The 15,102-nt window shown below is 40.5% G+C and overlaps 1 protein-coding gene and 1 pseudogene across 3 annotated transcripts in view; one reads left to right on the top strand and one right to left on the bottom strand.

The window, feature by feature from the left end:
- The first annotated feature begins 403 nt into the window (after positions 1–403).
- LOC122479419 lies at positions 404–1,742 on the top strand (annotated as a pseudogene).
- Positions 1,743–2,066: 324 nt separating this feature from the next.
- LRRC8B (leucine rich repeat containing 8 VRAC subunit B) overlaps positions 2,067–15,102 on the bottom strand; it is a 96,736-nt gene continuing 83,700 nt past the window's right edge. The window contains exons 7-9 of one of the 3 annotated variants that reach the window (XR_006296650.1): positions 14,923–15,018; positions 4,633–4,813; positions 2,067–3,725 (exon numbers count right to left, since the gene is read on the bottom strand). The gene's annotated coding sequence lies outside the window, so the exon portion shown is untranslated. The remainder of the gene's footprint in view (positions 3,726–4,632; positions 4,814–14,922; positions 15,019–15,102) is intronic. The other 2 variants (XR_006296651.1, XR_006296652.1) reach the window with 2 other exon arrangements.

Here is a 15,102-nt window from a genome sequence, read left to right as displayed (position 1 = left end):
ACTCTTCCCATAGTTTTCTCTGGTCATCATGTTATATTTTGTAATGAAGACAAAATGGAGAGCACTGGTGGAAAGACAGACTGCTCACAGCTTGGCCTGCCTTCTAGCCTCTCACAACCAGGATTTGCTTTCTGCTTGCGCTGGACGGAGGTACCCATGACAGAGTTATCTGAGGAGAAGACCTGTTCTGGGTGAGCCCACGTTGCCCTGGAATCACATGGCCGAGGGGTGGGCACCAGGGACCAGACCGAGATTGGGTTTCAAGCCAAGATACTGGATTCTCCTGGTTAAGATACAGAACTCTGCATGTGTAACAGTGAAAATGGCATACGCTGCAGTAACGTCCCATGACTTGAAGGCATGACAATTCAGGAACACACATGAATTTGTGGCACATGGAAACATGGCACAGAACAAGGAGATGTGTAATTTTCTAAAAGTAGGAACGCATTCATTCTTTCTCACCAAACCAGGTACATTCTAAGCAGTTATCGAGGTTGAAAATCTCCAAGAATGACAGAGTCTATGTCACTGAGTTTCCATCATAGCCCTTGGTGACATACCAGCACGTTCTATCATGGCCAGGATTGACTCTGTCACGGTTTTGGTCTTGACACACAACGGGAGGAAGCATGACTTCATTTTATCATGTTGATAAATTATAAATTATAAAATTCTTTATAATGACCTCCATGCTAGTTTATTGGTCCTGGCTTTGCCCCTTTGGGGTGGAAACTTGAAAATGCTCAAGATAGTAAAATGTTGCCACGCATACAAGTCACCACAGTTGCATCGCCACAGAAGGTGTAACAGATGTGTGATGAAATTGGACCATCACTGTCCTTGGGTCAACAACTGTTTGGTTACCAAAGTCATGCCTTGTTCACCCCACATCTCCTTTTAGCACCGCTGGGTTGCATTCATGCTGCCTTCATTTTTGTTACGACTATGTTTACATGGCTTTACAATTGGCTCTCCTTTGGGTGGAACACGGTAAAGACTGAGGAAGGCAGCCCAGAGAGACCCTCTTCCAATTATTCCCTTTGAATTAGTGGCACTTGTAGGAAGCTTATTTGCTTTGGGATTAGCTTTGGGAACAACCATAGCTGTTGGGATGTCGTTTTGTAGCCAGATGAAAATAATTCTCAGAAACAAAACTTCTATTGAATCATGGACTGAAGGCTAAACATCTAATTCAATATTACTGACTAGATGAGGTCTCTGTTTTACCATATGAAATAGGAAGTAGGTGGAAGAACTTTAAACAGGTATTTACATGGTCAGGGTTCCCTGAAGGAGATGGGCTAGAGTGGCCAATAAGAGGAGGCTGTCACCAGTACAATACAACAATTAAAACAAAAAGCAAATAGAGAAATCAGAAGGGTTCAGTGTAAAGCAATAGAAGATTATAGTGGTACCTGCTGTCCTCTGAATAAAGGAAGTGAAATCTTCATGAGCCACCTGCACTGAAGAGCCTTAAATAAGGCTACAGAAAGGGGAGTTCATTTTAGCCCTGATTGTATGGAGATAAAATTCTTGATGATTCCTTTATCAAAGGTGTTTCAAGAGTAAGAATCTGGTTTTCTAGAAACTGTGTAGAGAAGAGTCCATGTGATGCTGAAACAGATCAACCCCCAGAGGGTGAGAAGAGAAATAGATAGCCACAGTTAAAGTAAAATTATTCTTTAAGTCCTCTCCATTACTTGAAAATTGAACATATTACTAAAGAATTATGCAATGAACCTGCTCTGGTCAAGGTGTTCTTTTTCTCAAAGATGCCCTAGAGCAATGATCTAAATATTTTATTACCATTTTGAAATGGAGAAACCATTCTGCTTATGCCTTTGAATTCTTGCCCCTCTTTGCTCCCTCTTCCTTTCCCCAAAAGGAAAAACGCTTCATCCAAGTAAGTCAATTGCATTTTCTCTAGGATTATTTTTATGTGCTGTGCACTATGGACCACACCTGCAGATATAATGATGCTTTTATCCTGTTTCCACCTCAGTTTTCCCCTCATTTCTTACATAATATTCTAGATACTATAGAACTTAATATGTCAGATTCGATATAAGCCTAAATTTTATTACCCGTCTTTTAATAATGCAGATTTTGTCAAATCACATAAAGATTAATAGATGTTCTATAAAAATGAAAACAAAAAAAGTTAGATGGCAAGTTGAAATCTTCCTTCAAAACCTCTCTCAAATGTCCCCCAGATTTTCCATTTCCACTTGTGCTCCCCTATGTTAGTTCTCATCGCTTTATGGCTACACAAGGGTGACTGCCTCCTTCCTAGTCTCCCCCTTCCTGTCTTCACTTCAGCCAGACCACCTTCCATGCAATTGTCTAAAAAAGTACAGCTCTCAGCATGTATATTATTTATGGCCCATAGTAGCTGCTCAAGAAATCACTTGATTTCCCACTGCCCACAGGAAAAAACTTCAACTCAAAGCCCTTATGTTTAGTAAATAATCATGAGAGATTATTATATAATAAAGAATATATTTGGTCTTTGTCCCTGGTTCCTGGTACACAGAGCCCTTGGAATTTCCCAAGTGATAGAAGTGTCTTTGTTAAGCTAATGAGATGACTCATGTGGGCCTTTAGAAAGCTTCAGGATGTGGGCTGGACATCAGAAAGGCCAGCCCTGCTATTAGAGTGTTGGATTTTGGCCCAACCTGACCTGGAGTGGAGGGCAGGTTGGGGGAACTAGGAACTGGGGAGGAGAGAAATTAAGATCAATCTTGTCTTCATAATGAAACTCCAGTAAAAACTGTGACATCGAGGCTCATTGGAGCTTCCCAGTTGGTGAACTCATAGAAATGCCCAGAGGGTAGACACAGTCTCGCCCCATGGAGAGAGGGCACAGAAGCTGAGTTCTGTCCTAAGCTCTCTTCAAAAACAACTGTAATCATAATTTTGCACTTTCTTGAGTTCTGTGAGTCATTCTTGTGAATTATCAAACCGGAGGGAGTCATGGAACCTCCAGATTTGTAGCCAGTTGGACTGATGAGTGGTTGGCCTTGGGAATCCCTGGGGGGCTTGTGACTAGCATCTGAAGGGAGGGCCGTCCTGTGGAGAACTCTGCACTCAACTTGTGGAGCCTGTGCCAAGTCTAGATAGTATCAGTATCAGGACTGGGTTGGGTGGAAACAGAATAGAGACGGCATTCAGTAGCTATTACTGGAATCTACAGAAATAGAGCGTGTTACCAGAGTATTATTTGGGATATCATGGCTGTAATGGAAAGATTGATTTAAAAGCTTCCCCAGGACCACAAAATGGCACTACTGCTTCCTATGGTCTGGCTTACACAGAACCTGTTAGGTTGGCCCCGTGCTAAGGAATCATGCCTGTGAGTCATTTGAAGAAAGAGGAGTCAAAATATTTTAATGAGCTTAGGGCAAGACATTTGAAATGCTTTATGACCTATGGTCTTAATTCCATGGGGTCCTACTGGTGGTTTATTTGGGCAGAAGACAACCTAAGTGTCCTCCACGTAGCCTCTCCGAGAAACATTCTACCTAAGCAAGACGGCCAAGCCTGGCTGAGCAGTTATAAGTAAATGAGTATGTGAAGAGTTGGAGACCCCTGCACTGTCGACATCCTTGGTAGCACTTCTGAGGAGAATCAAGCTGCTGGTGCTGGTGACGGTGGTTATGGCAAGAGAGAGGTCACCGTCTACTTGTTGCTCACCAAGCTGTTTCCAATGTTGGCAGTAAAACCTAGCAACAGAGGGTAAGAAAAGAGAAGTCCCCAGGCGCTGCACAGCCCCTGCCTATCAGACCCCGTGTGAGTGCTTTTACTTGACTTAGCTGATTCTGTCCTCCCCCGTGGAGGGGGTGGAGGTATTATCATCCCACTTTACAGAGACTCAAACTGGCTACAAGTGCTGTGAGCTCTCACAGCTAGTAAGTTGGAGAAGAGGCGTGAGCATTCAGGGCTGTCTGAATCCAAATTTAAACTCTACATTCTCCATCACTGCTGACGAGCCAGCTTTGGGCCTCACCCTGGCATGCCCGAGTTACACTCTGGGTTAGGAAAGCCGAGAAAGGTTATCTTTTCCCTCTCAACTTAGTATAGAGTAAGCTCCTGAACCAATTTTCCCCAGACAAGCCAGAGATTGCCAGTGGCAAGACAACACGGGACTCTTTTGCAGCCTTTTTTCCTCAGCATTGTCTCATTTGGGCAAATTGGTGCTAATTCTGGGGCAGACAGGAACAAGTAACCATCATGGCCTCCTGGAGACTTCTTTGGTGCCGCCACCCAGGGCATACGTGGCTGTGTTTACAGAGTGCCCCTTCCACTCCCCTGAATTAGCTCCATCTAGTTGCAAGTAGGAAACAGTGACTCTTCCAGCAAGAATCCTTGATGGTGCGTCCTTCTGACCACCAGAAGATTCCCTAGAGGGTTCACCATGAGCTGAGACCACACTGGGAGGTTGAGGCTGGGGGACCTGCATTATTAAGCATCTGTTTGTCATTAGTAGGTGCCTTTTCTTGCACGGTTGGCCAGGCCCTGACACTGCAGGCCGTGGTGGTGGACGCTCAAAGGACACTTGGACAAGACATGCTGACCTTGGCAGTCTCATGCAGCCACCAGCACAGCGGGCAGCCTGGGACAGTGTCTCACCTGTGAGCTGGGGCCTGGGCTGAAGACAGAGTGCAGCCACTCACCAGGGAACGCCTTGAGCCGAACACACTCTCTCTCTCTCTCATCTCTGAAGGTTTCACAGCAGTTGATTTCCCATGGAAACAAGCAGAAATCTGTTTTAATCATCTGGCATTTTTAGTTTCCTCATTTGTATGAGAACCTGGAGATACAGACATATGGTACATTCATTACCCCAGAAAGCTACAGCTGAAAGAAAAATAGTTAAAGCCAGTCTTAAAGCTGGAAAGCTTCAGCATATACCTTCACATTACTTTCCTTAATCTCACAGATTGTCAAAAATGCTGCCAAAATAGTTGTTTCTGTTTCAGCTCAGCGCTTCCAGCAAAATCCACATTTGAACCTCAGTGTGTGCTTCTCCCAAGGCACGGCTGCCCCTCTTACCTCCTGACCCAGACGGAAAGAGTAGACTGAGTGAGGGCGGAAAATCCTAGGCCTGACCTTGCCCTCACTAATCCTGTGACCTTGGGCTACAACTGAGCTTCTCTGGGCCTCATTTTCCTCATCTGAAAATGTCATTCAGTCACCTGACAAGTACTTATTGAGCATCTATTTTGTGGCAGGCACTGTTCAAAGAACTGGGAAGATAGTGATAAATAAAATAGGATCCCCACTTTTGTGGAGTTTAAATTCTTTGTGGGGGGAGATAAATGAGTAGAGGACACAGTATGGTAGTCGGCAATAGGGTCATGGAAAAAAACAGAACAGGGAAGGGAGTGTTTGTGCAGAACAATTACAGGTGTGAAACATGCTGGTCAAGGAAGTCCTCAGTAGAGAGGAGGCAGTGGAGGAGAGGTCTGAAGGACGTTATGAAGGTGTTCTGGGTGGATGGCAGAGGAAGAGTATTTTGTGGGGAGGCCCTGAAGCTGGAGACTGCCTCTGTTTTTGAGAAACAGCAAGAAGTCCAAAATGGCTCAAATCTGCGTGTGGGGGCTTTGAAAGCCACCAAAGAGGATTCGCCAGCGGGTGCTCTCAGAGGGTTTTGAGCAGAGGAGAAACGATCTAAGATGTGTTACGGTAACTCTGGCTGCTATGTGGAGAGCACACTGAAAGGGGACAAAGTCTGGCCGCCATTGCCGTAACTGAAGGAAGGGCCCATGATGGGTTGGACCAGGGCAATTGGCATTTGGTGGTGAGAAGTGCTTGAAGCGTAGCTATACGTTACTTTGAAGGGAGAGCTGTCAAGGCTGGCAGATTACATGTGGGTGTGAAATAAGAGAGCGAAGGCGAACTCCCCAGTTTTTTAGCCTGGTTGCCGGGAAGAGTGGAGTGTCGATCTTCTGAGACTGAGAATAGCGTAAGGGGAAACAGGTGGGGAGGGATGGCACCTCGGGAACTCAGTTTGGGGCACGTGAAGTTTGAGACACCAGTTGGAAATCCAAACAGACACAACGAAAACATGTGACTCTGCAAACAGTAGAACTTATCAGATGAACTCGATGTAAAAGAATGATAGCTTTTGTCTTCAAGAAAAATCAGAGTAACCTCTGGTGATGCCATGTGGTGAGAAACCAAGGTGACTGAGAAGTAAATCATTTTGAGAAGTAAAGTTTCTGTGCTTTCCTAGCCTGGGCACTATTATCATTATTATCTCCTGCAGTTAATTACCTAATGCGGGATTGCAAAGTTCACAAATTTAAAGGTAAAGAAAGGTCTGGTCACTGGAACATACAATACAGAAAGCACACATCCACCCACCCATTTTGGGGAAAGTTACACAGCGCTATAGTCTGAATGTTTGTATCCACACCCCTCCCCAAATTGATAGGTTGAAATCTTAATCATCAATGTGATGGTATTAGGAGGTGGGGCCTTTGGAAGGTGATTAGGTCATGAGGGTGGAGCCCTCTCACATGGATTAATGCCCTTGTAAAAGAGACCCCAAGAGCTTCCTGCTTCTTCCACCAGGTGGGAACGCAGCAAGAAGTCCGCAGTCTGCAACCCAGAAGAGGGCCCTCACTAGAACCTAATCATGCTGGCATCAGATCTTGGGTTTTCCAGTCCCCACAACTGTAAGAGAAAATTGGTGCGTAGAACCACCCCGTCTATGGTATTTGGTTACAGTAGCCCCAAAAGACTGAGACATATAGGCCAGAGTTAGAAGAAGGGTATTTATGACTAAGGGTGCAGAGAAGAACTCAGTGCCTATGCTCATTTCGGTTGCAAGAAGCTTTCTGGCTCCCAGATAGAGAAGGCTGTGAAGCTGGAGTTGAGCTGTATAGTGGAAATGATAATATCTAGCTTGCAAGGTTGCCCAGGGCCTGGCTCATAGTAGGACTCAATGAATCTTAGTTCACTTGCTTTTAAGGACAAGAATTCTGTACTATGAATCTTTGTACTCTTAGTAGGTACATAATAAATGTACTTATTTCTAGATTCGAATGTAGCCACCTTCGATATTAATATGTTTATGTTATATATTACTAATAATGTATATTAATATTTCTAAGGTACTAGAGACTTAAGGCAGAGTTAAGACTTCAATCGAGAGCAGTGCTCCCAAGTACAAATATAATGCAAGCTACATAGTTAATTTTGTTTTCTAGTATACACATTTTAAAAAATGAAAAGCAATAAAATTGATTTTAATGGTATTATTTAACCCAAAGTATTATCCTTCCCACAAGTAATCCACATAAAAATATTGACGTATTTTATTCTGTTTTTAACTAATTCTTAGAAATCCAGTGTGCATCTTATACCTCAACTAAATAACTCAATTAACATCTCAATTAAAACTAGCTGCAATCCAAGAGCTTAATCGCCACACATGGCTAGTGACTATCATACCGGACAGTGTGGTTCTGGCGGCAAAAGGGAGGTACTTTTTTCTCTTGCTTTATGTTTTTATGCACCTGACATTCAACTACAGAAACATGGTGTGTTTTCAGTCAGTCAGGCTCAGATATTACTTGTTCCTTTGTTTTATATAGTAGGCAGTTATGAGGTCGCTATTTTTATACACAATGGAAACAGAGGATCTCAGACTGTCTTTATGCCCTAGGAATGGAAAATGGCATCTCCGCTTCACCTGTTCTTATCTCCCTTGGGTAGAAACAAAACAGAAGAAAACCCACAAAGGAAAGATCCAATAGCAAAACTTGTGCTTGTGTGGGTGGTCATCCTGATGGCTGCACTTTAAAATGTTACCTTCCTCTTATTTTATGCTGAGAATCTTTATGATAAAAAAAGCATAAAAATGGTGGTGGTAGAGGGGGTCACAAATCACTTTGAACTGGTGGCAGGAGATCTTCTTAGAAATGACACTCATAGGAAATAAAAACAAAGGGAAAACTGTCTTGATAAACGTAGAGCTCTTAGTCACAGAATAACTGGGACACATTTCAGTTCATCAAAATAACTTCGTGTAGTTTTGCAGACTCAGTCATATCTCTAACTTACAAAATTCCTCCCTGATGCCAGAATCTTAGTGTTCGTACCGAGCGGAGAGAGTTACTGCAAGCAATACTGTTCTAAGCACTTTAAATGCATTGATGTGCTCAATCCTTCTAAGTCTTATGCCCCTGATAATAAACCTGTAACAGATTTGAATCTCAGCTCTGTCACTTGCTAGCTAGGAAACTTTCTGAGATTTAGTTTTCTATTATGTAATTAGGTTTTCGTGAAAATTAACTCGAAATGTGTGAAATGTACATTGCACGGTGCTTGACACTTGGGAAGATCTCCATAAACATTGCTACCATTATTGGTGACAAATGGTTACTTTACAAATCTTAAGGAAAGTGGTTGCAAATATTCTATGGCAAGGAGTCCACAGGGTTAGAATCTCTTTTTCTGGCTATTAAGGCTATTAACAGTGGCTTTCAGTTTTAAGAGCCACAATTTCCCTTGTCCATATACTAGAAAGTTTTGGAGGGTATACTCCAAAATTGTTTGTAGGGTATATAAATCAAGAATGTATTCCAACATCACAAATATTTTTTAAAAGGTTTTATTTCTAAGTAATTTCTCTATTACCTCATGTGGGGTTTGAACTCACAACCCCTAGATCAAGAGTTGCAGGTTCCACCGACTGGGCCAGCCAGGTGCTCCCCAACATCACTAACAATTTTTAAAGTGATTTTTGAATAGCTGACATATGGACATGATGCAAACTTAAAAGAAAATGCAAAAAGATACACAGAGAAAAGGCACTCACAGGAAATAAAACCAAAGGAAAACCTGTCTTGACAAATGTGGAGCTCTTAGTCACAGAATAAATGGGACGTTAACTTTTTCAACCATAGATAACTTAGTCCCTCATTGCTGGGATGGACCTGTCCCAGGAAGTCATGTCTGATGTTGGGGAGAATTTTTAATCATTGATGGTTGTTTTAAGGTGTCACTGTCATTAGGATCCGGCCACATTTGAGCAACAAGGGGGCAGTCAGGAAATGGTTCTCAGACAGTTTATTCATCTGGGGCTTTATGAAGCCACCTGGAGTTTCAGATGAATCAATTTGTGGAGCGCATAATTAGATGCTTGTAGAGGTTTCAGAGTGACCTTAGCAAGACGATAAGCATAAAAAGAGCAATTAGGAAAAGTAATATTTTATAAACATCATGGACATAAGGCATTAATCTAACAAATTGTGAAGAATGATGGAATATTCATTAAGTAAAGGTTCAGTAATTTTCAAAGTGATAGAGCAGATCTAAGGAAGTAAAACCTTACATTAATTTTGGCAAAACAGAAGCGACAGTACAGTTTCATTTTTTAACGAGATTGATTATAAAGTACAAAAATGGAGTCATTGTAGGCAACTCTTTTTTTACCGTGTTCACTTGAGCTAGTACAGATATGACTGGGGAAAGGTTGAAGCAGGTATGGGAACACCTGGTTGTAATAACCCAATAGGTAACATTTATAGGCTTGTGGGTATAATCAATAGTAGCATTTGGGATGAAAGAGAAATTAGTTATAGGCAAGACCCAGGGGTCTCTGACACTGTGAACATACCAGAGTTTTTTGGTGACAGGTCTAACAGAGAGGTTTCTTCTTTTTATAGTAGACTGAGAAATGTCGATAAGAATATTGTTTCTCTAAGAGAAAGAGGAGGGGGGAAACAAACAAGGTAGAAGCAACAGTGAAAAAGTGGTATACAGGCCTGGTGGGCTCATCCTGGGAAAGCTGTCTCTTTCGGCTTTCATCTGCTTCAATTCCTGGAATTTTTATTTTTAGGTCAGTTGTTATGTATAGGTCTGTTCAGGATTTGGTGTTTTGTTTTGTTTTTTAGATGTGACATGTGAATCTAGGAGCCTATTTCTTGGAATTTTCTGGCACAAGGATTGGTTAAATTGTACTTGTTGGGAGTCTTGCCAATGAGACCGAATGGAGTCTTTTTGGAGATGTCTTTTCTAATAGACGAAATCTACAGGTTGTAAGGTTCGTGATGTTTAATGTTTTCATTCCCCAAGAGCACACTGTGAAAGGTTGCTCAACTAAAGTGTTGTTATTTTTAATAGAAGCAATTAGGCCCTTACCACGGTGAAGTATATTGTCTTTTGTCAACTGTGGATCAAAGAAACAGAGGCTATGAGTATTGGGTGTCCTGTTACAAGAACAGATTCCTATTGAGCTTATGCAAATACATACCTTGTCATGACAAATAAGAATATTTAACAAGAATTTTAGAACTCTTTTTCTCTGGGAGAAAAAGATAAATGTTTTAACCTTTGTTGTAAAGACAATGTACCAAATTGTGGTAAGTCACAGATAGCTGAAAGGAGAGGGGAAAGGGGGGGTCCTTTAAACCTGGAAAACAAAACATCAAGAAATCAGTTTTTATTAGAGTTTTAGGAATTTTATATACTTTCTACAACATTTATAATATCTATTTATACAAATACAACATAAAGAAGGTTTCGTATTTCTTTTTATTTGACATCGTTTCCCATGTAATTGGGCATATCAAATAATCCTAATTAATGTAATATTTTTCTTTTTATAAGGAGAGGGAACAGATCTTTTGAAAAATTCCAGACCCTCTAGACATTGTCAGTTACTTTTAAGTCAAAAAGACTTTATTTAGAATGCGATTTGGGGAAGTTTGTCAGAAAGGTTTTGAATATTTGACCAAATAGGATCATAAGATTATTGTAAAGCAATATATATTTTTTAATGTCTTAATGTTTTATTTATTTTTGAGACAGAGAGAAACAGAGGATGAGCAGGGGAGAGGCAGAGAGAGAGGGAGACACAGAATCCAAAGCAGGCTCCAGGCCCTGAGCTGTCATGTCAGCACAGAACCCAGTGCAGGGCTCAAACTTACAAACTGTGAGATCATGACCTGAGCCAAAGTCGGATGCTTGACCGACTGAGCCACCCGGGCACCCCTATTGTAAAGCAATCTTTAAGTGTTTTTTTGACCAAAGTGACAATAAAAGATTTCAAAGGCAAATACAAAGGATTGCATAGTTGGAAGCAAAACTTGACTCTCTTAATACCAGAAAACTTGGTTTACTTGAATAATCAAAGATCTGGTGAAGACAAAACATAGAATCTTTGTTTTGTAGATATATTATACGAAAGGTAAAGAAAGGTCTTTGTTCATAATTTTTTATTAAGGGCAGTTATTATTCCCATAATTTAAGGAAATGTTATCCTTTTCACCGAGAGAAAAATTGAATTATAATGTAGCAGTGTATTTTTGATATTAACATTTTCCCTTTTTAAAATTTAAATAAATCCGCTCAAATCTTAGCTTGACTATAAAATTTCCTTTTGAATATTCCTTTCTATAATCCTTCTACAACTTTTTAGATGTATTTAGGTTTTGTCTTATTGTTTCCCTTTTTTATTTTGAAACAATCATTTTACTTTAGGACACAGTTACTTTCTTTTTTAAAATCTTTTTGGCAGTTTCAACTTTGTTAGTTTAAGTGGTTTTTTGTTTGTTTTTGTTTTGTTTTGAGAGAGTGATCTAGTGTGTGTGATGGGAGAGAGGGACAGAGGGAGAGAAAGAGAAAGAGAGAATCCTAATCTTAATCCTAATCTTCCATGCTGAGGTGGAGCCTGAGGTGGGGCTTGATCCCATGACCTGAGCTGAAATTAAGAGTCAGACTTTCAACCGACTGAGCCACCCAGGTGCCCCTCAAGTGGTTTTTTTTTTTTTTTTCCAAAACTTATAAAGTTTATCTAGAAAAGAAATGATATAAGGCAGTTGTTAACAGAATAATTGCAGATTTACTCTTAGAGGATGGTGTAATTCCTTATGCATTGCGTTAAATGAATATAAATTCCTTCTATACAGGATCATGAAAGTAAACCATACACTTCTAGGGAAATTACAGTGTGAGAGTTATTTGTCAGCAGACTCATCCTGCCTTTGCTCCGCTAGAATGGGAATGATAAAACAGGCAAGGACAATAGGAGCCCCATATCATTGCTGAGGAGGGTTGTTCTGAATTAGGCAGAAGAAAGATTAGAAAGGTAGGACAACTTCCTAAACTGATGGCAGAGCTGTATTTACAAGGGAAACCACCACCAGAATTCCCAGCCTTGCAAGTAGTTGTAAGAAATGGGGGAAGTTCATTAATTTTTTTTTAATGTTTTTATTTATTTTTGAGACAGAGACAGAGCATGAGCAGGAGAGGGGCAGAGAGGGAGACAGAATCTGAAGCAGGCCCCAGGCTCCAAGCTGTAAGCACATAGCCCAACAAGGGGCTCAAACTCTCAGACTGTGAGATCATGACCTGAGCTGAAGTCGGACGCTTAACCCACTGAGCCACCCAGGCGCCCTGGGGGAAGTTCTTTTAAACAGATTGCTGCCTGGCTGAAAATTTGAAAAGACAAGGCAACAAAGTATAAACCCATCAAAGAGTGATTACAGCTTGGTCTTGAGGAGTTACCACTATGTCTATAGGATAGAAAGGGTGGTTGTTTTGATATTGGCCTTTTCAGCTGGCCACATAGACCTTCTGTTGCTCAATTTACTGGGATATTAAGAGCAGTGGCTTTTAAACATGTTGGATCATTTCACAGTAGGAAATATAGTGTATATTAGGTCCCAGTACATACACTTATAACACCATGAAAGTGACTAAAATAAGAGTTTAATAAATGGACACATATTTTCTATTTTCAGTCTGCCCCATGCATGCATTTTTTCATTTTTGAAATTATTGTTTCTCATAATATTTTAAAATTTAAATTAAAAAGCCAAAAGCAGATCAACTCATGTTTAGCATTTGATGTTTATCTTATTTGGAAAGATGATTTAGAAAGCCAATGAATATCCATTATTTAGTTTAACTTAATATAAACTTTGATTTTATTTATAATTATTTAAATTACTTGTCTTTAGTCATTATACGTGGATTAGCTATTACACAGCTAATCATCATTTTAAGTTATTTGTTTTTTTCCGCTGTTGACAAATTGTGCATCATAGAGATAAATGAGCTTATTTGATTAGTAAATCCAGGTAAAAAAAAAGTTGTTTATCTCATTATATTTAACACCGATAATTCTGAAGACAGGATTAAACCAACAAACTTGAATTAGCTTTTGTTTATCAAAGGTTATTTTAGATTATATGAACTTGAAAAAAATTGCATTAGTTTTTTTTTTATACTTCTGAGAAATTTAAGAATACTTAATTTATAAGCACTTGACTTTTCTCAAGCCAATTAAATAGAGCTCTTTTACAAACTAATTCTGGCAATACCAACCAGAGGTAGAACAATATCACATATCTCTAACATACACATATAAGCAAACAGAAGCAAAGACCTTATGCTTCTTATTTTTTTGTTTTGTTTTGAATTTTAGCCATGTCTCAGGTATGAAACTCAAAAAGAATAGTTGGATCCAAATTATGGTTTTGGCAGATGGACAAAAAACGTTAGGGTTATTGGCATAGATGGCCCAAGTCTTTTACTAAAGACTTTTGTATTATTTGTATGTTATAAGGATCCTTATAGAACTGTTTTTGAAGCCATTTGTGTCTTTTAGAAGCTTCTGTACATCAATCAAGGAGCACATTCTATTGTCTCTCAGAAGTTTGGATTCCTCTCTTCTAAGGGTCCCTTTAAGGTGAATTTATCTAAGTTAAAATTTCCCCAGCATGGGTTTCACTTACAAGCATACGAATACGTTGGTAGAAATCAGAATAACCAGGATTATAAATCTGAATGACCAGATTGTTATTATTTATTTTTTTAGCCAACTCTAGAGGGTCTTCAAGGGTATTAGGCAATTCTTTAGCAATAGCTCACAATTTAGCTGTAGTCCAAGGGTGATAAGAAACAGAGGGAGTTCCTGACCCCCGTTCATTAGGTTTTATCTCAAAGTGTGCTTGAATGACTGGAGGATTCAGGGGCGGGTTTCAAGCTTGTTGTTATAGGCGAGAAGCTCAGCTAAATTGGGGTATATGAAGCTCAGCTAAATTGGGGTATACGGGTGGGGGTTGGGGGAAAGAAGGCAGAGAAGTAGTAGTGACAGAGGTTGGTTCAGGAGCTCCAGAGAGCTTTTCTAGTTTGGATAGCCTCTGAGAAAGGTCAAAGTTGTCTTTGGAGAGCCAGAATTCATTTCTCATAAAGGAAGAGAGTTTTGAATCATTTGATTGGCTACTTGGAGCCCTCCAAATACCAACTGAAATATGCTTCTCATTTATTTTGCTTGATTTTATACCCCCTTTCCAGTTGTACACGCAAATAAATTAATTTTAGAATTTCAAAGGATCCCCAAAGTGACCACTGTGATTTTATTTTAAGTTTATGTATTTATTTTGAGAGACAGCAGGAGCAGGGGAGGGGCAGAAAGAGAGAAAGAGAATCTGAAGCAGGCTCTGTGCTGTCAGAGCAGAGCCCAAGGAACCTCTCACTCAGGAACCCAACTGTGAGATCATGATCTGAGGTCACATCCAGAGTAGGACGCCTAACTCACTGAGCCACCCAGGCACCCTGTGAGCGTTGTAATTTTAAATGTAGAGTACTCACCAGATAACTCTGGATAGGAGAGCGTTAATACCTTGTAGAAGCCTTACCAAACAGAATCCTCACAGGAAAGTGTTAATCCCCTACAAGTACTGGCCAGCATCAGACAGGGATGTGTGACTCCCCTCTGAGAAATTCTATGCAACAGAATTGGGTCAGAGAAGTGTTAGTCCTCTGTATGAGCCAGCACCAAAAAGACACCAAAAGAAAGGCTAGAACCTCAACCAACTAGGGAGATTCAGAGCCGGGGAACTCACCACAGGCACTCGGGCTGTGGGGAGACAACAGAGCACAGAAGGTTCAAGCAGGTACCTTGCTGGTCCAACATCAGCACAGGAGGTGAGACGCTATTACCTCAGATCCCACTTCTTCAGACACCAGAAATGCCAACCAAGAAAAGAGGCTGAGCTACAATAAAAACAAAAGCATTTATTTGGGGTTCAGAATTACAATTCAGGGGAACACAGATTTGGGCAGCAACCCAAATAGTGC

The sequence above is a fragment of the Prionailurus bengalensis genome, chromosome C1 (genome assembly GCF_016509475.1).
Source record: "Prionailurus bengalensis isolate Pbe53 chromosome C1, Fcat_Pben_1.1_paternal_pri, whole genome shotgun sequence".
Classification (NCBI taxonomy): Eukaryota; Metazoa; Chordata; class Mammalia; order Carnivora; family Felidae; genus Prionailurus; species Prionailurus bengalensis.
Note: the sequence above shows the minus strand (reverse complement) of the source record. Positions and strands in the feature narration are given on the sequence as shown.